At 36.7% G+C, this 26,514-nt stretch overlaps 2 long non-coding RNA genes across 2 annotated transcripts; one reads left to right on the forward strand and one right to left on the reverse strand.

Annotated features, from left to right (window-relative positions):
* Positions 1 to 2,115, forward strand: LOC133854558 (uncharacterized). Its single transcript, XR_009896818.1, has 2 exons — positions 1 to 603; positions 1,854 to 2,115. It is a non-coding gene; the product is annotated as an uncharacterized LOC133854558 (long non-coding RNA).
* Positions 2,116 to 2,249: 134 nt separating this feature from the next.
* On the reverse strand, positions 2,250 to 5,555 carry LOC133854559 (uncharacterized). The gene is made up of 4 exons (XR_009896819.1): positions 4,964 to 5,555; positions 3,337 to 3,372; positions 2,739 to 2,969; positions 2,250 to 2,542 (listed from the first exon to the last, which is right to left on the reverse strand). It is a non-coding gene; the product is annotated as an uncharacterized LOC133854559 (long non-coding RNA).
* Positions 5,556 to 26,514: the final 20,959 nt, after the last annotated feature.

Consider the following 26,514-nt stretch of genomic DNA (forward strand, 5'->3'; position numbering starts at 1 on the left):
AATCTGTAACTTTGCGTCATTCCCCCTGCGTCATTTCCCCTGGACAACGCATCTCTCATGACTCACCCCTTGCTGCCCACGCCTTCGCATCCTATTTAACAGAAGCTTCTCCTTCAGCAGAAACTCGCACCTCTCAGTGTAATTAAATGAGCTTCTTCTTCTTCCTTCCTTTTCTCTTCTCTTTTCTCTTTTCTTCCTCTTGCTCTTTCTCTTTCTCTTCCCTTTTCCATCCGAGTCTCTGAGTAAGAGACAATCGTGGGGAGAAGGGAGAGCTAAAAAGTGAGGAAGACATAGAGGGGAACACTGAGAGAGGAGAGAATTGTGAGAGCAGAGGGAGACTGAAACAGAGAGATCGAGAGAGAACCCGAGAAAAACCCGTGGGAACCCGTGATCTAGAAGATGATTGGAGACCCGATTCTTCATGGGTCTCCGGTGGAACGACGCCAACGGAAACATGAGCGGATTCCGGTGGAACCAGAGCCCATTTTCGGCGAATCAGAGCTGGTTTTCTGGCGATTAACAGTAAGATTTCCGACGGCTTGAAGAGCAATTTCGGTGGGGTGATTTTGATGATTTCGGTAATTTCTGAAGGATTCTCTATAGGTAATTTCAATAAATTGATTTGATATATACTTGTTAATTTAAAACTAATTGAGTGTTGATTTGCTGATTTGGATTGAAATTCTGCTAATTATGGCTGGGTGTGTGATTTTGGGTTTCTGTGGATTCGGCCGGTGGTATGGACAGTGGATTTTTTGTGGGTTGCTCGGTGGTGGAAGGGTTTTCTAGTTGGGTCTTGGTGTTTCAGCCGCGCGTGTGGGTTCTCTGTTCAGATTGTGTGTGTGTGTGTGTGTGTGTTACATTTGAGTGTGTATGGGTGTGTGTTGGCTGAATCTGTGGGAAGCATGATATTCTTGTTTCGGTGGAGCTGTGTTGTAGATATTGGGTTCCTTGAATGGCCGGTTGTATGTGTTTTAGGTCTTGGTCGTGTCCCCTGTTTGTGCGTTCAGCCGATGGTGAGATGAATATAGGATTCCAGATGTTTTGTTTTGCCTTCCTATGATTTCGGTAGTCTTCCCAGTTTAGTTGTAATGTTTTGATGAAGAATCGGATTTTGTGTATGGGTATTTCAGTGGTATGGTTTTGAAGCTAATAATGTTTTGTCCCTGCTGCGTCCAGTTAGTTCTCCCTTGTTTCGACCAAATATGTGCCGTGGAATCTTGAGTTATGTTGGCTTTTGTGGAATTCTTTTGGTTAATCTTTGGTGGGCTGAGTATTGTTGTGATTGTTGGGTACAATCTATATATATATATATAGCCGGGTGGGGGGCTTCTTTGGAGGTTTTGAAGCATGTACCCCCTGTTTTAGCCGGTTATATGTGGGTTAATGTGGTATATGGATAATTCTAGTTTAATGGTCTGACCGAATAGGTATATTTGGAGTTGTGATTTTTTTTGGGTATTAATATTTGATTTGTATAAATAAATCAGTTTGGAAATTTTATTGCCATTGGTTAATTTTTAAGTATGGATTAATAAGTTTCTAAAATGAGGTTCGAATGGCTAATTTTGTAACTGGAAAGTAGTTGGGGATTTTAAAATAGTCCAGTATTAATTTAATGGTGTTAGCTAAAAGATGAAAAATTTAAAGGTAGGTTTGTATTTTAAAGTATTTGTATATAATTGAATTAAAAGGAAATAATTGGGAGGTGTTAGTGGATTTTGTTTATTTATGAGAAAAATGATAAATCACCCTATAATGTTCATAATTTAAAAATGGATATAAAAGCGACTAATCTAATGTTTGAAAAGAGAACTGATTAAGATATTCTACATGTGTATTTTTTAATGCAGATGATGAATTGAGAATAGCACCAAAGGGCTATAAGTATTTTCAAAATACTTACTGAGAGATGCTGAATTTAGTAAAGTTATGTTTATAGATTTATTTAATTGTTTGCGTATGTAAAATTTGTATATTTTACTGTTTAAACTAAACTAGTTAATAACAAAGCTGGTATGCAGCAGGGGGCTAGATGGCTGCTAGTAGGACCTTAGGCTCCCATGACATATAATAATAAGCGACTGAAACCTTAGGGCTTTCGGTCAATTGGGACCTTAGGCTTCCAGCAACAATTAAATAAGCTTTAAGTGAGGGACCTTAGGCTCTCACAATACGTTAATCCAGACCGTAGGTTCTATTACGAGAGGAGTGAAAGAAGATGATAATTAAGATTGTGCATTTAAAACTGGTGCTATAACATTGCTTTATATATATATATTCTGTCACGCCCTCATTTTGGGATATAAGGGAAAACGTGAGTTTGAGTGCTAAAACCATTTAAAAGTAAGCATACATTTAAAACATATAGATTGTAACTTTTTATTATATTATTCCTGTCTAATAATAAATCTTTACAACGCCATGAATCTCAATAAGAGACATACTATACAAAGTAAAGGTTTTGTCGATCCACAATGAACTATTGCTTTTAGCGAGGTCTACGCCATTATAAAGAAATAACTCCGTCTTACTGTGTTATCTGAAAAGATTTGGGAAAATAAGGGGTGAGTTTGACAACTCAGTAAGAAAATCGCAACAATAAAAGTGAAATTTTCTTTTCAGGAATTTTAAATAAAATTCAAATAATTTAGCAGATAAAGAAACAGTTAAATAACATGCAAATAGATCAAATGCAGCATGGTGCTTGAATCATTTATACAATGTGTCAGTTTTACCTTCCACCGGCCCACCTCCGCAATTTAACCATGTGCGGCGCACGTTTGGCACGTCCAAAAGGACCGATCCCGAAGGACTTAATAGGCTCAGCCTGTCGTCACAGAGAAGAGCCGACGGATTATGAACTTTCCTAGGTGAAGCCCTCCCGACCGATAGCCCACACTTCTGATGTGGTTGCCACGCTACCCAAATGGATCCGGATCAAAACACGATGCAGCCGTGGGGTAAAACTTTGTGGAATATATGCACATATAATTACGATAATATCATCATTATCCGCTCACAAGGAGCACATGCAACATATACGATATGATGCACAAATACAACTATACAGAATCTCATGAAATCATCATATAGCTCATATACATTTTGAGAACCATAGTTCCATTATCTTAATTCACAATTCATACTTTGAAAGCTATAATCATATAATCACATGATTTCCCAATCACATTTGATAATGAGAGTAATATCATGACAGAATTTAAAGTGATAATCAATATAGCGAAATGAAGGAGTTTTAGGAAAATCTCCAACTTTTTCTTTTGAAAAGTTTTATTAAAATTTTGCCGGGATTTTTAGGTTGTGTTCCCTTACCTGGATTTTCCATTAGCAACGGGGTTGAGCTTTTACCTAAATAAATTGAAAGTAGAAGCTTAGAAGAATATTCTAAAAATTTATAGTCTAAAACTTAATTAAAGTATACTTTACAAAATACGTAACTAGGAGCTCCAAATTATACCTTGTCAACATCCATAAATTCGCATTATTATTTAATGACTAAACCACCAACAAGTGTGACTCACTCAGTCCAATCACAGTAAATCTTCCAAAAATAATATCAACCCCCATGCTTTACCCAATCCTTAGTCCTAAAAGTCCACGACCCTAACATTCTGATATTAAACCAACTTATACCAATAAAATCTGACAAGTACTAAAACAGGAATTGTATGTGTACCTTAACATAAAATTCAACTAGACATTCATAAAATCTTAATCATATAAATTCTCATATCGCCAATTCGTAGCTCATACCAAAGTCATTTTCCAATATCATCTTCCAAATAAATCATCAAAACCCTTTACAAAAACAGCAAATTGAAAATCACACCATATCTCAAGAAAACCATCAAAGAATCATAATTACCCAACAATACATCTAGTCAGTACTTCTCACAAAATCCTCTATAAATTACTCCAACTCAATTTACAAATCAATTTTTAAAAATAATATTTCTGCCATCAAGATCTTTATTCAACAATAATATCCATCACTAAAATCATCAATAATTCTTAACTTTCAATATCTAGCCAACAATAAGTGAATCGGTCCAACTACATAACCAATCAACCCAACTCTAGGATTTAACATAACCTAAAACAGGGATCTAAAATCAACATAATAAAATTACCAATAATAGTACACAACTCAATATCACAGAAACTCCAAATTAGATTACTCATAACTGATCAAATTGCACAATATTCATATATACATATTCAATCTGTCAGCAACAAAAGCCACCTAGGGACTTAAATTCAGTTACCAAACCATTAGGACTACATTTAACCCACAATTAACAATTTGAAATACCCATTTGATTATTCCAATCAAAACAGAGAATTTCCATCCACAATACTCAAAACTGAATCTATATTCAGCTCACAATCATCAACTAACATCAATATACATCACTACTGGCCGATCAAGAACAGGGGACAATCAACAATAAAAATACCCAATTTTTACCCAAGCATCATAGCAACCTCTAAGCTTCCCGAAACAGTACACGGCCACTGTCCAAAATCCACACACATCACAATTATCCGGCCAGCAACAACAGGGGAAACAACAACCAAAAATTCCTACACAGTACTCATCAAAACAGCACCCACAGAGAACACGGCTCAATCGTTCAAAATCCCATAATCTTGATCAAAGAATCTAAACCCAAAATTATCAACAGGAAAATATCACAAATCCAAGAATACCCATAACCGGCCAAATACTCAACCGAACATCACCATAATTCTTCAAATCAAATTAATTAACAACCAATTAAATTAATCCAAAATACAAGACCCGCTCACCATACAATCCAACTCGGCTAAGATCATCAACAGCAAATACTAACCCAGAAAACCCATTATCTAAGCACCACATAATCAATAGCAATTAGGAATTCACAATAAATTAACCTAATTTTCCTGAATAACTTACATCAAGGATTGTACAGAAAATCCACCGGAAATCGGTGAGCTGGAATCGCTGGAAAAGTCGCCGGAAGACGCCATGGAGAACCGAGTTCTGGGTTTTTCGGGTTACGGTTTGGCTGGGTTACACACACACATGGGTCACGGGTTGCACGGGTTCGAGAAGTTCCGGTTTTTGGGTCTTCGTGGTTCGGCCGTAAAACACCAGGCTCGTCGGAAATCGGCTTCTGGCCTCCGGACATGGAGGATCGGACCTCCGGAAGGATCGGGTCTCACAGTTGAAGCATCTCCCGGTTTGTCGGGTTTGGCTCACGGGTCGCGGGTCCAGGCTCCATTGATCGTCGACCCACCGGTAGAATCGGCCGGAAGTCGCGTCGCCGGCGTCGGTCCATGGAGGATCGGCCTCCCCTGGGTCACGGCTCGCCGGTTCTCTTCCCCCTCTAACTTCCTCTCTCCCAATCTCTCGGTCTCTCTTTGACTTTCGGCATCTCTCTCTCTCTCTTCTCATCTCTTTGTCTCCATTCTCTCTCTGTTCATGTCTGCGTGCTCAGGAAGCACAAGAAAGAAAGAAAAAGTAACAAAGAAGGAAGAAGATGAAGAAAAGAAAGAAGAGAAGAAGAATTAATAAAAGAAAAGACAACTTGCCGTGCAAGTTGTGGGATTTTTTTTTATTATTTTTTTACTTATTCTATAAGTTAACTTAACTTACTTAGTAAGTTATATTTTATTTTATTATTATTATATAAAAAAAAATATTATTAGGCCAATTAATAAGTTTTAAAAAAATTTGGGGTATTACATATTCGATCTATTACTATGACTAATTACCATGGGCCATAAATTGCATATGCATATAAACATAAAGTTATATTGCATTATACTTTTCTTTTCTAAATAAATTTGTAGACAACACCTTACTAAGTCAGCTGACTTACACAAATACAGTATGTGATTGTGGAAGTATCTGCAATCACATATTTGTTTAGATCAGGTTTAGAAGACGATGGAAGAGATTATTTGCTAGCCGTAAAGATTTAAAGCTTACATTTGTATAGCTGATTATAATTAATCGTATTCATTTGTGTTTAAATTCCTTCGTATCTAAAATGTTTAGAGAATTGCTTGTAATCAGTAGATTTCACTGTGTATGCTTTTATGTCCTTGTAACACATATTTCGATGTAATTAGCATAAGAAATTAAATAATTTATAATAAATGTTTAGAGATATTTCAGTTAGCTCAAAGTATTATTGGCCCCGTTTGAAAACCACTTTCCCCTCCCCTCCCCTTCCCTTCACTTCTCCCAAAAAACATCAACTTCAAAACATTCTTAACTTTTTTCACTTTTTATATCACGTTAACACTTTCTTATTACTTTTTAAATAAAAAATTCACTACAATACAAATTGTTTCTACTTTTCCATATAAATTATATCAACTTTATATCACATCAATTTTAATTTTCAATCATTCAAAAAAAAAACCCAAGGGGAGGGGAGGGCAAGGGGGTTTTCAAACGGGGCCATTATGTCTATTTCTAAGTGGAAAAATATATTCTGCTACAAGATTTATCATCTTTGATGTAGTAATGTCACGTGGTTAATTGAAATTAATCACTTTCACATTTTTGTAAAAGGCGGAGCGTTACAAAAATCCTAAATAGTGAAACTATTTTTTACTTAATAAAAACTAATAGTATATGTGGGTTATTAAAAACCCATGTTCATATTTCATTTTCAATTTTTACACAGCCCAGCCCATATTGTTAAGACTGATTGTCTTGCTACCATTCTACACATGAAGGAACCCGTCCAAGATTCACGCACAATTCAGGTTGCATCATACACCTGCATGAACCCAAATCTAGAAGATTAGTTCCTAACTAACAAGAAGAAAATAAGCTGACTTAGTTAAGATTCATTTAGTTAGGATTCAATTCCAGTTTCATAGAGATGACAGATATTAGGAAGCTGATTATTCCTTCTTATCTGCGTTGGTGAGTCATTGAACACCTACCATCGATCTGTTAGAGAATATATTGATACCGTATATTACGGTACTCTTCATATATTGGAAGATTTGATTTAATCATCATTAATTGTAATTGATTATAATCAAATCAGATTTGAATATATTCAATTTTGATTTGATTATATTCTCTTTAGATAGCATTTTGTATTATCACTGTATCCTTATAAATAATGATCATTTGTATTGTAAATTAATCAAGCAATAAAATAAAAAATATAGCCTTTTAGACTTTATTTTGTGAACGTAACTCATCGACCGAACTATGTAAAAAAATGTCGTCTCTTTTCTATTATTCTGCTATATTTTATTTTAGCATTATGTTTTCTTTCATAGTATTAGAGCTATAGGCTAACACCAGTTATTTCAATTTTGGATTGCCATTTTTTCTGTTTTTGTTTTGTTTTATATCATTTGTTTCGGATTGATTTTACAATCACGAAAACCTTGATTTTTATTCCAGTTGTATTATCTCTCTCTTTTTTTTTTCTTTTTTTTTTTTTAAAAGAAAAAAGGGTTTCTGGTTTGCCTTAACGCAAGACATCCCCAAAGAAGGACGTCGTCCTCCTTCCTTTGGCCTCCAGCTTACCGTCCGCTCTAGCCTACCTTGCTGCCTTAAATCTTGACACCACCCAGCATCCAACAAAGGCAACCAATTCCAGCCCACCGCCACCTCAGTGGTGCCGCAACCAGTTATGGCCATCCTCTTCGACACCGCACGACATAGTCCCTTCGGCCTCCTTACATGCTTCTACAGCCCACCATCGTCGTTCACTGGTGAGCCATCGTTTCCGGCAATTCTCTCCAACAGCAACCCATCTCGTCGCTACCACTGCCTCTAACGCCCTCGACAGCGTCAGTCCACCGTCTAGAAGCATCAGTGTCGTTTCCTAGTTCAGCAAGAAAGGAAGAGTGTGCTGCAGATACAAGGTATTGAAAAAAAAAAAAAAAAAGTGATGAGAGAGAGAAAGACGTGATTATTTTATGGTGAATGAGTAGTACTCTCGGGAAGATGCAAAGATTTAAAAATAAAAAATGATGAGAGAGAGAGAAAGGATTTTTTATTTTATGGTGAATGATTATTCGAGAACAGTGTATTCTCGTGAAGATGAAAAGGTTGAAAAAAAAAAAATCAAAAGAAGTCAAGTTGCCCATCGTATTTTGGCCCATAATTGGCCCATCTTTCTTGACATTTATGGTATTGTTTAAAATTCAGGTCCATTTCAACCTATAGTTAGCTCTTATTTTGACCCATAGATGGCCCCACTTTTCTTTTAACATTTGAATATTCTTTAAAACCCTTGCCTATTTCAGTCCATAGTTGGCTCATTTTCTTTGGCTCATAGATAGGCTCCATCTTTCTTTTCTTTTGACATTTAAGGTATTTTCTAAAACCCATGCCTATTTCAGCTTATAATTGGCTCATTTTCTATGGTCCATAGATGTCTCATTATGTGTTTAGCCTTTGAGGTACTACCCAAAATCTCGCTATCCAAGCTCATTTAGCCCACAGTTGGCTTGAAGAAGAGGAAGAAGAAAGTTGTTCTCCAAACTGAGTTATATCTGACCCAATATTAAAAAAAAAAAAAAAAAAAAAAAAAAATTAAATTCAAGATTTCAAAATCTTTCACCTTGAGTTTGCAATGGAATGTTAGAGAATATATTGATACTGTATATTACGGTACTCTTCATATATCGGAGGATTTAATTTATTCATCATTAATTGTAATTGATTATAATCAATCAGATTTGAATACATTCAATTCTAATTTGATTATATTCTTTCTACATATCATTTTGTATTTTCCCTATATCTCTATAAATAGGGATCATTTGCATTGTAAAATAATCAAGCAATAAGAGCAAAAATGTAGTCATTTGAGCTTTATCCTGTAAACGTAAGTTATAGACCGAACTTTATGAAAGAATTGTTTATCTCTTTTTTATTATTTCGTTTTATTTTATTTTAACATTATATTTTCTTTCACGATCACAGGACGCTGGATTAAATCAAGCCATCAAGAATCCTATAAATAGGAAGCTACACTGCGATCGTTCTTTTGTCTCTAGAATATTCCAAGTCTCTCCTTTAAAGGAAAGACAAAAATCAAAGAAAAAAAGAAAAGAAAAGAGAGAGAGAGAGAGAACCGGCCTTGTGCTCATTAGGGGAAAAAAAGAAGTGAAAGGGGACAAAGGAGAGGACTCTAGAGCCTCTTACCATCGCACCCCTCTCTTGTAAGCTCTCAATTATTCCCCTTTGTCTTATATGCTCTCCAAACAAAAAAGAGGATCGAATCTTATATATATATATGTGAAGCAATTGAAATAGAACACAGGAAATAGATAGGTTGGCTGTTTCGAGTGAGTCAGGAATTCCCAAACACAGTAAATTGTATTTTCTTAACAAAATTCAACATACTCTTTATTCCATAATCCTTCCTTTAAATAACAAAACAGATAGCAGACTCCCAATAGGAGTATAACTCTATTCTAGATAGAGTTATCCCATAAATTAAGCTAGATAACCTATCGCTATTTAAATAGAAACCTATAGCAATACAAGATAACAATAAATAAAGACTACTACTCATCTTCTCCCACTATAGAGATATGACTCTTATTTAACTCTACCACTTATAAATAGACCTACTTAGATAAAATAGATAGATATAATCCCGATCGGTTAGGATTATATCATTCCCCCGTACTAACGTTTCCCTTGTCCTCAAGGGAAAAACAAGGAAATTGTGCCTTCAACGCTTCTTCATCCTCCCATGTTGCATCTATTGCTTGTAGGCCTTCCCACTGAATGAGTAGCTCAGTTCTTTTATTTCTTTGTCATGTACCTAGCAAGTGGTGTGGTTTAGGAGTCATACGGGCCTTTTCATTCATTGTTGGCAGCTGGGGTAGCACAATTTTATCACCTCCTAACTTTCTCTTTAGTAGGCTAATATGAAACACAAGATGAATCCTTGACTCGAGGCAGGTCCAGTTTGTAGGCCACTGGACTAACCTTCTGAATTATTTTAAAAGGTCCAAAATACCTTGCTGACAGCTTAGCATTCTTACGCATATACACCGAAATCAGTCGATAAGGTTGAAGCTTCAAAAATACCCATTCTCCTTCATCAAACTCCTCCTTATGCTTATTATCATACAGCTTTTTCATTCTTCCTTGAGCCAACTTAATGTTGTCCTTCAATTCCCTGAGCACTTGGTCTCTTGCCACTAACGCCCTCTCCACTGATTCGACCTTTGCCGTTCCAGGAATGTAAGTAAGCATGGAGGGTGGATTCCTTCCGTAAACCGCGGCAAATGGAGTGGTTTTAATGGTTGAGTGCCAGCTTGTGTTATAACTGTACTTTGCCCATGCTAGCCACTTGCTCCATTCCTTTGGTTGATCAATTGTAAAACACCTTAGGTACATCTCAAGTGTGCAGTTTACCACTTCCGTTTGGCCATCCGTTTGGGGGTGATATGCTGAGCTGAAATTAAAACTCGTGCCCTGCAGATTAAAGAGTTCCTTCCAGAATTGGCTTGTAAAAGTTGGGTCTCGATCGCTCACAATAGACTTAGGCATGCCATGAAGTTTAAAAATATTGTCAAAAAATACCTGAGCTACACTGATTATCGTGTATGGATGACTTATGGCTAAGAAGTGAGCATATTTTGACAATCTATCTACAATTACAAAAATAGTGGATTTACCTCGTGAGCTTCGCAATCCATCAATAAAGTCCATCGAGAGGTCTTCCCAAATCTGGACTGGTATGGGCAATGGATGTAGCAGTCCCTTAGGCGTGGTAACCTCAACTTTGTGACGTTGGCATACTTCACATTCTCTGATAAAAGTTTTGATTCGGCTCCTCATGCCTTTCCAGTAAAAATTTGCCCTTATACGTTGAAAAGTCTTATGGTACCCTACATGAAAACCACCGTGGATTTGCTCCAAGATAGCAGAAATAAGGGACGAATTTTCTGAGAGATAAATTCGGTCCTTTTAGAACAGAACTCCCTCTCTGTGCTGCCATGGTCCCAATGCTTCTCCATCTTTGACCCTCTGAATCAGTTCCTGGAGGTCTTTATCATTATCAACCTCTTCTTTAATAACTTCCACCCAATTTGGAGTGGGGCTGGATAATGCCACCAATTCTGCAGATTTTTGTTCTTCTTTGCTCACTGTCTCATCTCTCCTTGATAAAGCATCAACCACTATGTTCTCTCTTCCCTTCTTGTATTCAATAGAAAAATCAAACCCCATGAGTTTGTACAACCATTTCTGCTGAGTCGTGGTTGATATTTTCTGAGACCATAAGTACTTCAAATTATGTTGGTTTGACCTTACCACAAAATGTCGCCCAAGAAGATAAGGCGCCACTTTTGGACAACAAGTACTAATGCCAAAATTTCTTTCTCATACGTTGATAGCAGCAATTGATTGCCTTGCAGTGCTTGGCTAAGAAATGCTATTGGCCTTCCTTGATGCAATACTGCCCCTATACCTACCCATGAGGCATCACACTCCACAACAAACTCCTTGGAAAAATCCGATAGTGCTAGGACTGGTGCCTGTATCATTACCTGTTGAAGGTCTGTAAAGGCCTTTTCTCCAGCAATTGTCCACGTGAGATTGTTCTTCTTTAACATCTGAGTAAGTGGTGCCGCAATCTTCCCATAGTCCTGAATAAAACGTCTGTAATATCCTGTGAGTCCCAAGAACCCTCTCATAGCTTTGAGAGTTTTCAGTTTAGGCCATTGTTTCATTGCTTCTATCTTTTCGAGGTCAACCCCCACTCCTTCTGCCGAGATGATATGCCCTAGGTATTGAACCTTTTGCTGTCCAAACTCACATTTGCTTTGCTTGATATAGAGCTGCTGTGTATCCAATATATCCAACATTGTTTTGATGTGCTTACAGTGTTGTGCCCATGTTGTACTATATATCAATATGTCATCAAAGAAAACTAGCACATATTTACGAAGAAAAGCACGAAATACCTCATTCATAAGAGCTTGGAATGTGGATAGGGCATTTGTCAATCCGAACCGCATGACAAGAAATTTGTAATGCCCACGATGTGTACGGAATGCAGTCTTTTCAATGTCACTCTCAGTTACTCGTACTTGGTGATATCCAGACCGTAAGTCAAGTTTGGTGAAGAATTTAGCTCCGTTCAATTCATCGAGGAGCTCGTCGATGACCGGTATCAGAAATTTATCCTTGACCGTGATTTTGTTTAATTCACGGTAGTCGACACACATTCGCCAAGTGTCATCTTTTTTCTTAACCAAAAGAACCGGGGAAGAATATGGGTTGTTGGAGGTCTGAATGATGCCCCTTTCTAACATCTCTTCCACTTGCTTTTCGATCTCAGTTTTTTGATGAAAAGGATAGCGATAGGGGCGTACACTTACTGGTCCTGCTCCTGGTTGCAAAATGATCTTGTGATCTTGGCTTCTTTTGGGTGGCAGCTCGGTGGGTTTCACAAAGATGGCCTTATGTTGTTCTAGCAAGGTTGTCATGTCAGCATCTTGATGTTCTTCTTGCTCTTCTATTTCTTCAATATGGACTCCCATGTTTGTTGGTTGCAGTGAACATACTTGTTTTGTTGATGGCCTTTTGTGTTGTACTCCATATAACAAGATTTTATTTGCTTTCCACGTAAATTGCATCCTCAGCTTTTCAAAGTCCCACAGAATGAGGCCTAATCCTCGAAGCCACTGGGCTCCCAGCACCATTCCATACCCTTCCAAAGGAAGAACGTAGATATTCACATAAAAATTCCACCCTTGTAGCTCCACTGGTACTTGTAGGCATTTGCCGGGTTGCGGATACGATCTCCTGATGCTACTATCACCTCCATACCTCCTTTATCTTTTGGTTGCAGCGTCAAGAGCTTGGCTAAAGCAAGACTCACAAAGTTGTGAGTGCTTCCCGAGTCGATCAAGGCCAAGGATATTGTGTTTCCAATCTGACCATACACCTTCATTGTCTCCAGTGCCTCCTTGCCCATGATTGCATGCAACGATATTTCTGGCTGCTCTCCTTCTGGCACCTCCTTACCCGTGATGGCATGCAGCGATATTTCTGGTGGCTCTGTTGGGCCCAACTCTTCCTCGCCCATCACCTGTTCTCCATCTTCCTCTTCCTCTAGGTTCAATCATGAACAACCGTTTGCATCGGTGTCCAGGGCCATATTTATCGTTGCATTTAAAACATAATCCCTTTGCTTGCCTTTCTTTCAACTCTTCTGGCATCAACCTTTAGATGGGCATGAAGGACTGGGTTGCTGATTGCCTACTTCCCATAGTTGCTTTTCTTCCTTCTGATTGGTTGCTTCTAGTGATAGCACTATGTCGTGCTTCATAAAGTCTCGCCAATCCAATTGCAGACGTCAAACTGGTGGGTTTTCCTGCAATAACATCAGTTCGGAGTACCTCTTTCAAGCCACTTATAAAACAACTCACCTGTCGAGTTTGGGACAGCACCCCAATCTTTGAAAGTAAAGATTCGAATTTTGCTTGGTAGTCTCGCACCGTTCCTTCATGTTGCAGCTTCGTCAATTCTCCAAAAGGGTCATAAAACTGATTGGGTCCAAAGCGGGTGAGTAAATCTGTTGTGAATTCTGGCCACCCGATTTCCCGTTCTTCCCTGATTAAAATTTGGAACCACATCTGGGCCTCTCCTTCTAGGTGGAATGAAGCCATGGTTGTCTTCTCACCCTCCAATGTTCCCTGAAACCGAAAGAATTGTTCAGCTCGGCAAATCCACATCGTGGGGTCTTCGTCTCTGTTAAATCATGGGAAATCTAATTTCACATGTCGTGCGGTGATTGTTGGGTGAAGTCCTCCCTGAAAGGAATTTTCTCCTTCGAATTCATGATCTCTTCCACGTGAATTCTCACCATGTGATTGTTTGGCAAGCATCTCGTAGATTTCTGTCATACGATCTTGCATGGTCTGTTGACTCTTACGGAATTCCTCATGCTTATCCGATAAGCTCTTCATTGATTGCTCCATGCTTCCCAGTCGTTGATCCATCTCTTCTTGTTGTCTCTCTTTTGTTATAGAACGTGTTGCTGGACGGGTTTGCAAGGAAAAATCTCGACTTGTCCAACTCTTGTTCTTTGATTTTCCTATGTTGTCTAATATCTGATTTCTTTTGAGGGAAACCGGTCCTCTTGGGTAAACACTTCTTGCTATTCAAGAGGAAAAAACGTATGGCTCTTATACCAATTGATGTGAACCAATTGAAAGAGAACATAGGAAATAGATAGGTTGGCTGTTTCGAGTGAGCTAGGAACTCCCAAACACAGTAAACTGTATTTTCTTAATGAAATTCAGCATACTCTTTATTCCATAATCCTTCCTTTAAATAACAAAACAGATAGCAGACTCCCCATAGGAGTAAAACTCTATTCTAGATAGAGTTATCCCATAAATTAAGCTAGATAACCTATCGCCATTTAAATAGAAACCTATAGCAATACAAGATAAAAATAAATAAAGACTACTACTAATCTTCTTCCACTATAGAGATAAGACTCTTATTTAACTCTGCCACTTATAAATAGACCTATTTAGATAAAATAGATAGATATAATCCCGATAGGTTAGGATTATATCATATATACACCGAATCATATATGTAATTATACATATAACTGCTATTTGGTCGACTTAAAGGAAAAGACAAAAAAAAAAAAAAAAAAAAAAAAAAAAAAAAAAAAGGCAAAAGCAAAAGGAACAAAAAGAAGTCTTTAAGGACATATAAGGAAAAGAAATTTTTTTTTAAAAAAATAATAATAAAAAAAAAAAAAGAAAAGAACAACAAAAGAAATCTTTAGATAATTGAAATGACCTTCTAATATCTCAAAAGTCAAAATAATATCATTTTGAGATATTTGGTGAGTTTTTAATTAAAGGCTTTAATTTATTTTACGTGATTTCTAAGTTATTAACTTTATTTTAATATTTTGTGATTTTACAGTTTTTATTATTTTAAGTATCTAACGTTTTAAGTTGTGTTTTAACAGGGTGATGTGTTATTTCTACATCACATTACCCTACATCAACTCTGCACAAGACACATTGGGTATAGAACCCATGTATATGTGACCCACATGCATGGGTCTTAAACCCTATGTGTCTTGGTGTAGAGTTGATGTAGGGTAATGTGATTTAGAATTTTTTTTTTTTTTTTAATAGGGTATTTTCAAGTGGCATATTTAGACAATAAATCACGTCGTTGTGATACCTGAGTAAAAAATTGATATTTTTATAAAAGTGTCGCTACGCCGCCCAAATATTTTAAAGTAATACTAAGCATCATTAATATTAATGCCGTTACTCTGCTCAATTTTATAAAAGAATAAAATTGAAATTATTTATAACTATGACAATTAGTTATATAAACTTTTATATCTAATTTTGTAAAAATAGGATATTATACAACTGTGGTATTTATGTGATTTAATAATATATAATTGATATATAAATATATAGCCTTTATGATTAAAAGTGTTAGTAAAACGATCCTTATGTAAATAAATATTTTAAAATGCAAAATGGTATTTTGGTCATTATTTATAAATGTTGTTATAATGCCCATATGAAATATATGACATTATAATTAAACTACTTTATATGTCATTACCATGTCTAAATAATGTTAGAGATTATAGTAAGGTTTAAAGGTTAGAAATTAGAATAGTGTTTAAATGCATTTTTAGTGAATTATACTAGTTCACTATTATTTGTACTAAAATATATATAGCAGTGAATAATTATCTGTTAACACTTTTTGGTAGCAGGAAATAACTATGAGTATTTCTAACTCATTGGGGAAGATACATGGTGGTCTTTGATGATGTTTTAATTTCTGTTTTATTTAATTGTATGCGAGTTGTTTGGCATTTTACATATTTTGTTTGAAACTATGTATATGTTACTGCTATATATATATATATATATATTATTGTTATGACTAATGAAAGAGTTAATATATGTTGGAAAGTCGTCGCTACCCATGGTAAGAATATTAATAAATTGGAAAATCGTTGCTACCAACTACATAGAAAAGTCGTCGCTACCAATGGTAAATATATTAATAAATGGGGAAGTCATCGCTGTCCGTGCCAATGAGTAAAATAAATGAGATAGAGTATAAGAATATATACCTGGCATCATATTGATGCATTGCATACTTTTAAGTAAATCAGTATTTCATTATGTTATTGAGGACTATTGACTCACTTGACCACAATATGGGATTGTGGTTATAATCACAATCACATACGAGTTTATGTAGGATGGAAGGAAGGACGAAACTACTTGCTAGTATTTACATTTAAGGATGAGTCCTTTTGATATGTAATATTTTTATGTGTTGGCTTGTATTAGGATGAAACAATGATTACTTATTATTTAATGCCACATGTGGCACATATCTTATTATTTAGAACACATGGTTCGTATTTTTATATAATAAGATAATTTAGTCAGCTTTGAAGTCTTATGTTCCTAAATTGTTAAGAAAAATAATATATATTCAACTGCCAATTCTTAACTCTGATGATGTCGTAATGTCATGTGAAAATCGAAATTTTCACTTACGCTTTTTTTATTTATTTATAAAAAGCGAGGTGTTATAGATAATTTCAAGGGAGTGTTAATTTTTGAAAAAGTGTAAAACCATCATAAACTCTTTAGGTGATATTGTTCTACTTTGTAGCATATAGATTATTTATTTATTTTTATTTTTTTTGTGTATGAGCGTTTGGCAACGTGATTATACGAAAAGGCTTTGTAAGGTAGAATCAGATATTTTTCCTATAGAGTTGCCTAATTTTGTGTCAGAATTTTTTAACGACTCTATAAGTATGAGTGATGATGAAGAGAGTACCCATGGGGATGAATTCGAAAACGAAGTTGACCAACCTGTCAAAAGCCTTAGAGACTATTTGCAGCACACTAGGACAAGAACTCCTTCCTATGTGGTGGTCCACGCCAATACAGGAAATTTTGACAATAGACCTGGGGTTGTCCATTTACTGACTAAGTTTCGTGGGCTTGATTTTGAAAAACCTTACATGCATCTCAAGGAATTCGATATAGTTTGTGCTATGCACCTTAGTAACCTTGATGATGTTGTTAAGCTTATATTGTTCTCATTTTCTTTGACTGAGAAAGCCAAATCTTGGCCACACTCCCTAAGGCCTAGAACAATAGGGACATGGTAAGAGATGATCGGAAAATTTCTGAAAAAAGTTTTTCCCAACTCATAAGACCAATACATTGAGAAAAAGCATCATGAACTTTGCCATAAAAGAAAATGAAACATTTTTCCAATGTTGGGAAAGGCTTAAAGAACTTTTACTCTCATGCCCACATCATACGTATGAAACATGGCGGGTGATAAGTTTTTTTTTTTTTTTTTTATGATAGTTCGTCTTCCAATATGAGACAATTTGTTGAAATGATGTGTAATGGTGAATTTATGAATAAAGCACTTGATGAGACTTGTGATTATTTTGATCTCTTGGCCGAAAATGCCCAAGTTTGGGACACCACATAAAGGAATGATAAGGCAAAACCTGAACCTAGTTCTAGGGGAAGTTTATATCACATTAAAGCAGATGAGGATATAAGTGCTTGAATTGCTAAATTGACTAGGAAGGTAGAGGCCATAGAGCTGAAAAAAGTGGGTGTGGCTAAGATTCCCACACCAATTAAGAGTAGTTGCGAGATTTGTGAGGCTAATGTGCATTTGACTAAGGATTGTCCCGCAATCCCCGCTTTCAAAGAGGTATTGTATGAATAGGCCAATGCATATCAAAGACCATTTAGTTCACCCTACTCTGAGACGTATAATCCTAATTGGCGGAATCACCCCAATTTTAGTTGGAGAAATGGTCAATCTGCAAATGAACCTCAATGATCTTCTTCTCATACTCCTTATGTGTCATCGCATAAGAAGACTTTGGAGGAAACATTGCAAACCTTCATACAAAGCCAAACTCAGATCAACCAAAATACCATGCAAAATATTCAAGAGTTGAAAAACTCGATTGATAGAATTGAGTCTTAGTTGAATGTGAGAGAGAAAGGAAAGTTTCCAATTCAACCTGAACCTAACCCAAGGACTCGAGTTTGGGTAAATGAAGTTAGAAATACTCAAGTGGAGCATGCAAAGTTTGTTACTATCCTTAGAAGTGGAAAGGTGGTTAACAAAGAAATCCAAACAAAGGTTTCACAAACTAAGGGAGATTTAGAAACCAAGGATAATGACAAGCCTAGTGAGGTTGAGGATGTTGATGAAAGAATGTATAAGCCTGTTGCCCCGTTTCCCTAAAGGTTGCTTGCACCTAAAAAGGGGATAACAAACTAAGATATTTTGGAAGTGTTCAAAAAGATAAAGATAAGTATCCATTTGTTAGATGCCATCAAACAAATTCCATCATATGCAAAAATTTTGAAAGATCTTTGCACTTTAAAGCGAAAGCTTTTTGTGCACAAGAAGGCATTTTTAACAGAGCAGGTAAGTGCTATAATTCAGCAAAAAATCCCTTTGAACCATAAAGATCCTCGATCACCCATTATCCCATTCATCATTGGTGATTCAAAGATTGATAAAGCATTGGTTGATCTAGGAGCTGGTGTAAATCTTCTACCTTACTCAGTTTATGAGTAGTTGGGTCTTGGAGAGTTAAAACCCACCAAAGTTGTTCTTCAACTTGCCGACCGATCTATTGTTATACCGAGAGGGATAGTAGAGGATATTTGAGTACAAGTGGATAAATTTTACTTTCCTATGGATTTCATTGTTTTAGAGACAAAGCCTATTACATATTCTAGCACTGATGTTCTTATCATTTTGGGCCGACTATTTTTAGCCACTTTTAATGCTTTGATCAATTGCAAGAATGGAATCATGAAGCTTACATTTGAAAATATGACCGTTGAGTTGAACATCTTCAACAATTGTAAACAACCTGTCATGGATGATGATGAGGAAATTTATGAGGTAGACATGATCCAAACTTTGGTGGAAGATAAATTTGCTCACTCTATGTTTTCTGATCCTATAGAGGCATGTTTACTAAATCCCAACAGTGATGATATACACTACAAAAAAAAAAAAAAAATTAATTTGCCACTTGCAGTTAGCCACGTGGATGCGGGTCATCCACATGGCTAATTGCTAGCCATGTGTCACTAGCGACTTAGACACAGTGTGGCAGATCAGATTGTTGCAAAATGTACACGTTACTACATTGCAAAATGTACATTTCGCAACGTGGCCACACTGTCCATGTCGCCACTGTGCCACGTGGCTTACTAGCCACGGCGTGACATGTGGGCGACGTGGATTCCCATCCACGTGGTCAGCTTCAGCCAAGTGGTTGGATGTGGACACGTGGCTTTGGACCACGGCGCCATAGTCAGCCACGTGGCCACAGGCAGCCATGTGGCAGGACCCACGTGGCAAAAATTGCCGAGTCAATTTTTTTTTTTTTTTTAAAAAAAATATTTCATTCAATACACTTTTTTTCAATATCCCCAAAATATTATTACAATATTTAAAATTTTTACAACAAATACAAATTGAAACAATATTGCAATAATTTAGAATCAAAACAACAATAAATTATTTATAAATAAACATTATTGTTATTGTTATTAACAAAATAGCACTACAAAAACTCTACAATTCTTCACGTCGTCGATTTTGGAGATCACAATTTTCCGTGCCAAGCGTCGACTCGCCAACGGGCGACTACTGCGCAAGGGACGGTGTAGCGGGCAAAGGTGTCCCAACAGGAGAGTGCTGGCCCAGTGGCGATGGCGAATACTACCGTCCGGGTGACAGTGGCCCAATCGTCATCGCATTACCTGCAAATAATAAAAACATTAAAAAATTAATTTATATGCATATCAAGTCCATAGCATTGAGCAAATAGAGAGTTTACACAATTGTAATCATACCTACAAATGCACTACCTACGGACAATGTACTACCTCCGTTTGGAGCTGGAGACTGCTGAGCAACAAGGCTCGTATGTAGTGCTCCCATGGAGGCGAGAATGGACTCGAAGTGCCTCATACGTTGCTCCAAGGTCTCATTTCTATCGGTCTGAATGTAATACCCCGTATTTTAAGATGTTAAATAAAATATCTTAAAATATGATTTAAGGCCTAATAATAGGAATAACATACATATGAATATTGGTGGAATAAATATTCATCAAGATAGGTATAAATTTTTAAGAGATTAAATATTTATTAGAAATATATGTATAAGTGTATGGGAGTTAAAATAGATTAGAAATTAGACTAAATCTAAATCGATCGATCAATATTAGAATTGATCGAGCGATTGTTTAATGTTCCAAAATTGATTTTGCGAGTAAAGAATCGAACCCTTATTAGAAGCCAAAAATCGATCAAGCGATTTAGTTATATAGGTGCTGAAACGAATGGAAATCTGTCTAAGTATAATAGATTGATCGATTATTTTATAGTGTAAAAATGTGATCGATCAACTTAATGTTCAATGAGATCGATCGATTATTTTATAGTGTAAAAATGCGATCGATCGATTTTATGCAGAAATGCAGAATTTCGCCCGAACACCTGTCTTCTGATATTTATCAAATATAATTATCATTCCATTTTATGATTCATAGCCTAGCTCGACATTTCTACAGCCATTGATCAATTCTTGATCAATCTTAGCCATTAATACTTAATTACAAAAGAACTTGGTTAGAGAATCATTAAAATCTAGTTATGAATCAATTTCTAGTTACTTGAGGATAGGAGATACTATGTTAGTAATCATGATTATTCTTTGAAGATAAGATGAGTCATGGTGCGAAGATTCCTTTAGATGAGTCACCTATGCTAAGTGAAGCTCCCCCTTCTATGTTCTTCTCTTCTTTCCTTGATTTTTATCTAAAGTGATCATTACCTATATGACTCATCAAAACAACACATCATCCCAAACTTGCTGCCCAAGTGTTGTTCTCAACCATTAGATGAGATCAACTAAGCTAAATCCTAGCCATCCGTGTGTGTATAAAAGAAGAGCAACCTCCTTCACAATTCTCTTCACAAGTTTTCTAGAATTTCTCCCAAAAACTCTCTCAGATGCTCCTCTTTCACTGTTTTTCATTGTGCAGCAACAGTTCTTGCCCCTCTGTAGTTCTTCTCATCTCATTTTTATGCTAGAAATAGCATAGAACACTTCCTTCCTCTTTATCTCATGCACGGTCAGAAGGGAAGGAATTCATTTGGTAAGTCTCTCTCTCTTTTCTTCTCTATCTCTCGGTTCAAACAAGAGAGAAGGACTCCTCTTTCCCTCTCCTTCTCATGTGTATGTATGTATATATATCTCACTATTTCTCTCTTGGATCTTTGTCTTTCGGGTTGCATCAAAAGAGGAGCAAGGATCCTCTTCATCACTCTCTTGGCTGGATCTTGTGAGTATTAGTGTTGTGTGCTTCCTAAGGATATTTGGAGGTAAGTTCCTAAAGTTCTTAAGTTAGTTTTTATGTTTTAAAGATAAGAGATGAAATAGATAAGGAAAAGGGATATTGTAAGTTTTACAAAATATCTCAAATGATATTTTGAGATATTTTGCAAAATATCCCAGAAGTTACAAAATATCCTAAACAGATATTTTGGATAAAATTCTTATCCTTTAATGATTTAAGTTATGTTTGTAAATAAGGTTTTTCATATGGCATAAAAGATATATAAATCATGCTGTTGTGATGCTCGAGTAAAAAGAATATATTTTATAAAAAGCGTCGTTATGCCGCTCAAATAATTCTAAAAGCTAGTAGGCATTTAATATGCTAATGCCACTATTTTGTTCAAGATTGTAAAAGTGTTTTTGAAACAATCTTTGTGTAAAAGAATCATTTTGGTAAAAAGGGTATTTTGGTAATTTTATGAAAAATAGTATTTTTGTCATTATAATAAATACTGTTATAATGCCCGCATAAAATATGTGGCATTATACTTAACTAATTTTATACGCCGTTACTATGTCAAAATACTAATAGGATTAAGAAATCCGAAATGAGAATAAGATTAAAACGTATTATTAGTGAATTATATTAATTCACTATTGTGTGCATTGAATTGTATTGTAGTGTATTCTTGTGTATTCGGTTTATGATGTTAATGAAAGGGAAAAGAATGAATAAAACAAAGAGAAAAAACGTTTTGTTGCTCTCGCGAGGGAAGCAGAAAAATTCTCTATTTCCTGTGCTACAGCAAGGGTACAGTTTTAGCCCTTTTTCTAGAAGTCTTTGTCAACAATTGTATGGAAACCCTTTTTGGAAGCAAAAGACAGTAAGTATCTTTATACTTACTGAGGGTGATGCTGGTGGACTTTTCTTTGATATGGTGTTTACTGTTTTATTTATTTGGTTGTACATGTGAACTTGCATGTTTTACTGTTTTAATTAAACTGATTAATGAGCCACTGAAACCGTAGGATTTCAGTTACGCTGGGACCGTAGGATTCTAGTAAAAGATTAATAAAACTTTGTGAGATGAAATTGGACCGTAGGCTCCAGGGGACTGTAGGATCCCAAGTAACTCGTAAAAGGGGGACTGTAGGATCCCAATCAACATGCTAATATGGACTGTAGGATCCATTACGAGAAGAGTGCTTCGAAGATATAATTAAAACTCTGCATATAAAACTGTCGTGCCATTGCTTTATATATATATATATATCCTTTATTTTATAGTATTTCATTGCGTTGCATTTTATAAATAAATCAGCATTCATTATATTATAGAAAACAGCGGACTCACTTAGGTATTAGGACTATCTAGATGCTTAGATGAATCCTAGTGGCAATCTTTTGAGGCTAGGTTGCCTCCCATTTTGTAGACTCTTGGATGTGATAGATTACCCTACTTAGTCTATCTTTTATTTATATGTGTCAGACTCATTTTATTTAGTGTTGTAATATTTATTGCAGTTTGGTTGGTATTTTATTACAGTGTCGTCTGTGGCATATATGTTACTATTTTTAAAGGTGTATTTATTATGTAAAAACCTCAAGTTATATTATTTATTTAGAAGTAATTTCAATCAGCTCTGACGTGTCATTGTTAAAGTAATATATATACCGCTGCCAATTTATAACTCTGATGACGTTGTTGTTGATGTAATAACGATACGTGGAAACCGAAATTTTCATTTACACTATTTTGTAAAAGGCGGGTCGTTACACTAAACCAGTAACAATATCTCCATCGTGGCAATCCTATCCTCGTGTACGGAGCAGCTCTGAGATGTACACTGGGATGGTCGTGCCTGTGAATGGGTGCGGTATGAATATGACGTCCCCCATACAGGACAAACGTTTGGCCCAATTTACCGAACCCTACCGGTGTATTCAGGCTTTCCAAGCGCCTGTTCGTATGCATCATTCGGTGCCCAACATACCGTGTCTTCCGTCCTGCTCTGCGTAGCAGCAAGGTCATTCGGTATACTCTGTATCATCCTCTCCTATATGTTGTCAATATATAATATAAATGTAGTCAATATATAATATATATGTAGTCAATATATAAGTTATCGCATGCATAACTTAGAAATATTAAACCATAAGATTAGTAGCATACGCATAGGACCCGCGTACGCTCATTTGGGTGACTCTCATCCCTCCTCGTGTGCGTCTTGACAAACGATTCTGCTCAAGTAGGAGTGCCAGAAGTGATTGCTTGTCGACATCCAAATGAAAAATGAAGAAGAAATTTTTTTTGGAAATAAATTAAAAACAGGAACATTATTTTTAAAAAACAATTAGATACAAAATATTATAACATCTACATATATATGTCTATACCTCATCGTGATTGAACCTGGCGTAGCTTTTCAATCCTAAGCAATGGGGGAGGTCATTCCGTTCTCGCATTCACTTCATCCGTTTAGAGACCTCCTACACAGTGAACATTTCATAATATTTAAGCATTGACGCCCTTAAATGAGTCATACAATTAATTAAACAGTTATTGAAAATGCACATAATAGTAATACAATCAAAGACCTACGCACCTTTTTTTGCTCGGTACACCATTCCCTCAACAGATGCTCCACATCTGCTCTATCATACTTCCCAAAAAATTTAGCAGGCACTCTTACACGTATATTTTCTAGTGTATCACCGTCTTGAATTCCTAGCTCTTTTTTAAATGAACGCTTCCAAGAACAGTGCTTACGTCTCATATTCTGGAACGCTTTGTGCTGTGCCTTTTAGAGATTTACAGATACCGAGAGATAAAACTCCTCCTGCACATGCAATTTAAACTTTAAGTTTATAAGTTCAACAAAAACATAACCCTAAGTATAAAAAAAAATACAGATGTGTTCTAAAACATTTATATTAAACATACCATCAGCGCCTCCCACAATCATTAGTCCCGCATATGTACATAGGACCCGCTTCTTACAATATTTCCTATATGCCGCCTAAATCGGTTACAGGCTCCTTCGACTGGTTGTGTCACAGCATTGTACTCCAATACAATCTTTTTTCCTGTCAGGAGCACCCAATTCCTTTCAGGCTCCCAACCACCTCATAGTACACGCTCCCATTTGGATTATACCCTAACCAAAGAAAATAAAATACTTAAGTTAATATAATAAAAAATAAATTAAGATAAACAATGACAGATGTATATTATTTCAAACTTCATATGAATTGCATATATATTCAGGGATTTAATGATGTATCAATATGCACTTACCCATCAACCGAATCTAGTCCATCCGTAGGCGTTGGGTCGCAGGGTCATTCCGGGGTCGGCTACTGGCTGTCGTATAGAGGCATAGCCTGGGTGCTATCGGGGAGGCGACTGACAACTGTGGTTGGTGGTCGACATTGTAATGTCGCCCACATAAGGCATCTGGCTCTCCCCAAAATATGGCATATGGCTTTCCCCTGAAGCTGGCATCTGGCTTTCCCTCAGAGTTGGCATTTGATTCTTGCCAGGACCCAGCCACTGACTCTCTCCAGGTTGGGTCAGCTTGGAGCCTGTAGTCTTGCGTCTCACTATCAGTGCCACATGGTACGGGTCCAAATCACAGGTACGATCCATACAACATAGAAGGGTTTGGGCTACTGATCCCATTATGACCCTCTCAGGCAAACCATCGAGCCACATGACCCGGTGAGGTGATCCCTAACTGCGACAGTGTTGGTGATAGTGAATATGGCTGTGACAGTATCGGCAGCATAGTACATGGCACAGAAGAATAACCGGCGAGGCCGCCCTGCCAGTGCTCTGCCTGGTACCCCATCGTACCTAGCAGTAATGGTCTATAAGTGCCTTATGTGTGGTGTGGCGCAGTATATAGTGACCCGTGGGGCATAGACGTGGACGTGGACGGCACAGGCATACGTGGTGCCTGGTGTCCACAAGGAGGAGGTCTCTGGTCCATTGAAACCTGTGAAAAACTTTAGGCAGCGAATGAAACACATTAATGCGTATAATTACCCACATATATATTAATAAGGAACATGCAAATTAGACAATGAGATTTATTCATTTTGGTCAACGCACTTATTAATTACTATATGTCACAAATTATGTAATAGAAGTTAAGTGAATTGTACCAGTAAATAATATTTATTCATCCACACCCGCTTCAATCGGATCTATATCGGGCCTGTCGTGCTTGAAGTCATCATTCAGATCATAGAGGTTACCACTGGTTAGTACAAGCGGCTCGCACTTGTGATAGGTTGCACCTGCATCATGACTCCCTTCACCTTGACCAACATCGTATACGTTCCTCGGTTTAGTCCTCACGGCACAAACCCAATCTAGGTTCCTTTCATCTTCGATGTAAAATATTGGTCAACCTGAGATGTCAGCACGTAAGGCTCATTAGTAATCAGCTCTCCCCTGTGGACAAGGTGATTGAAGTTCACAAACACTAGGTCATAATCATCTATCTTGAATCCTCTGTCTCTCGTAGGGTCTGCCCAATCGCACTTGAATAGGACGTACTTAGTCCTATCATAGTACTCGACCTCAACTATATCGGTTAACTTCCCGTAGCACGTTTCGCCATCAACGGTTGGCACACATACGCCACTGTTTTGAGTCCTCCATCCCACATCATGGGCAAGCGTGCGAAACAGTTTGCCATTGACCACGTACCCGTTATACTTGATTGCTGTCTCCTTCAGCCCTCTACAATGCATAACCAATTTGTGACCCAATTACTCCCTACGTTGATCGTCCAGTCCATCGACCTATGTGTGTATTACAATTAATAGAAACTGCATTGGTTAATTACTTTGGTAAATCGATACTTAAACTACATTGAACACGCGGTATATATATATATACATAGCACCATTCGTAGAACTGCTCATGATGTTGGGCTTCAATAAGATCGTCGGTAATACGACCCCTAGTGCATGATCGCATAAGCGTGTCGTTATGCATCCTACATTCAGCGAATATTATTATGTACTATTTATTTTTCAG

This window comes from Alnus glutinosa, chromosome 13, assembly GCF_958979055.1.
Source record: "Alnus glutinosa chromosome 13, dhAlnGlut1.1, whole genome shotgun sequence".
Lineage (NCBI taxonomy): Eukaryota > Viridiplantae > Streptophyta > Magnoliopsida > Fagales > Betulaceae > Alnus > Alnus glutinosa.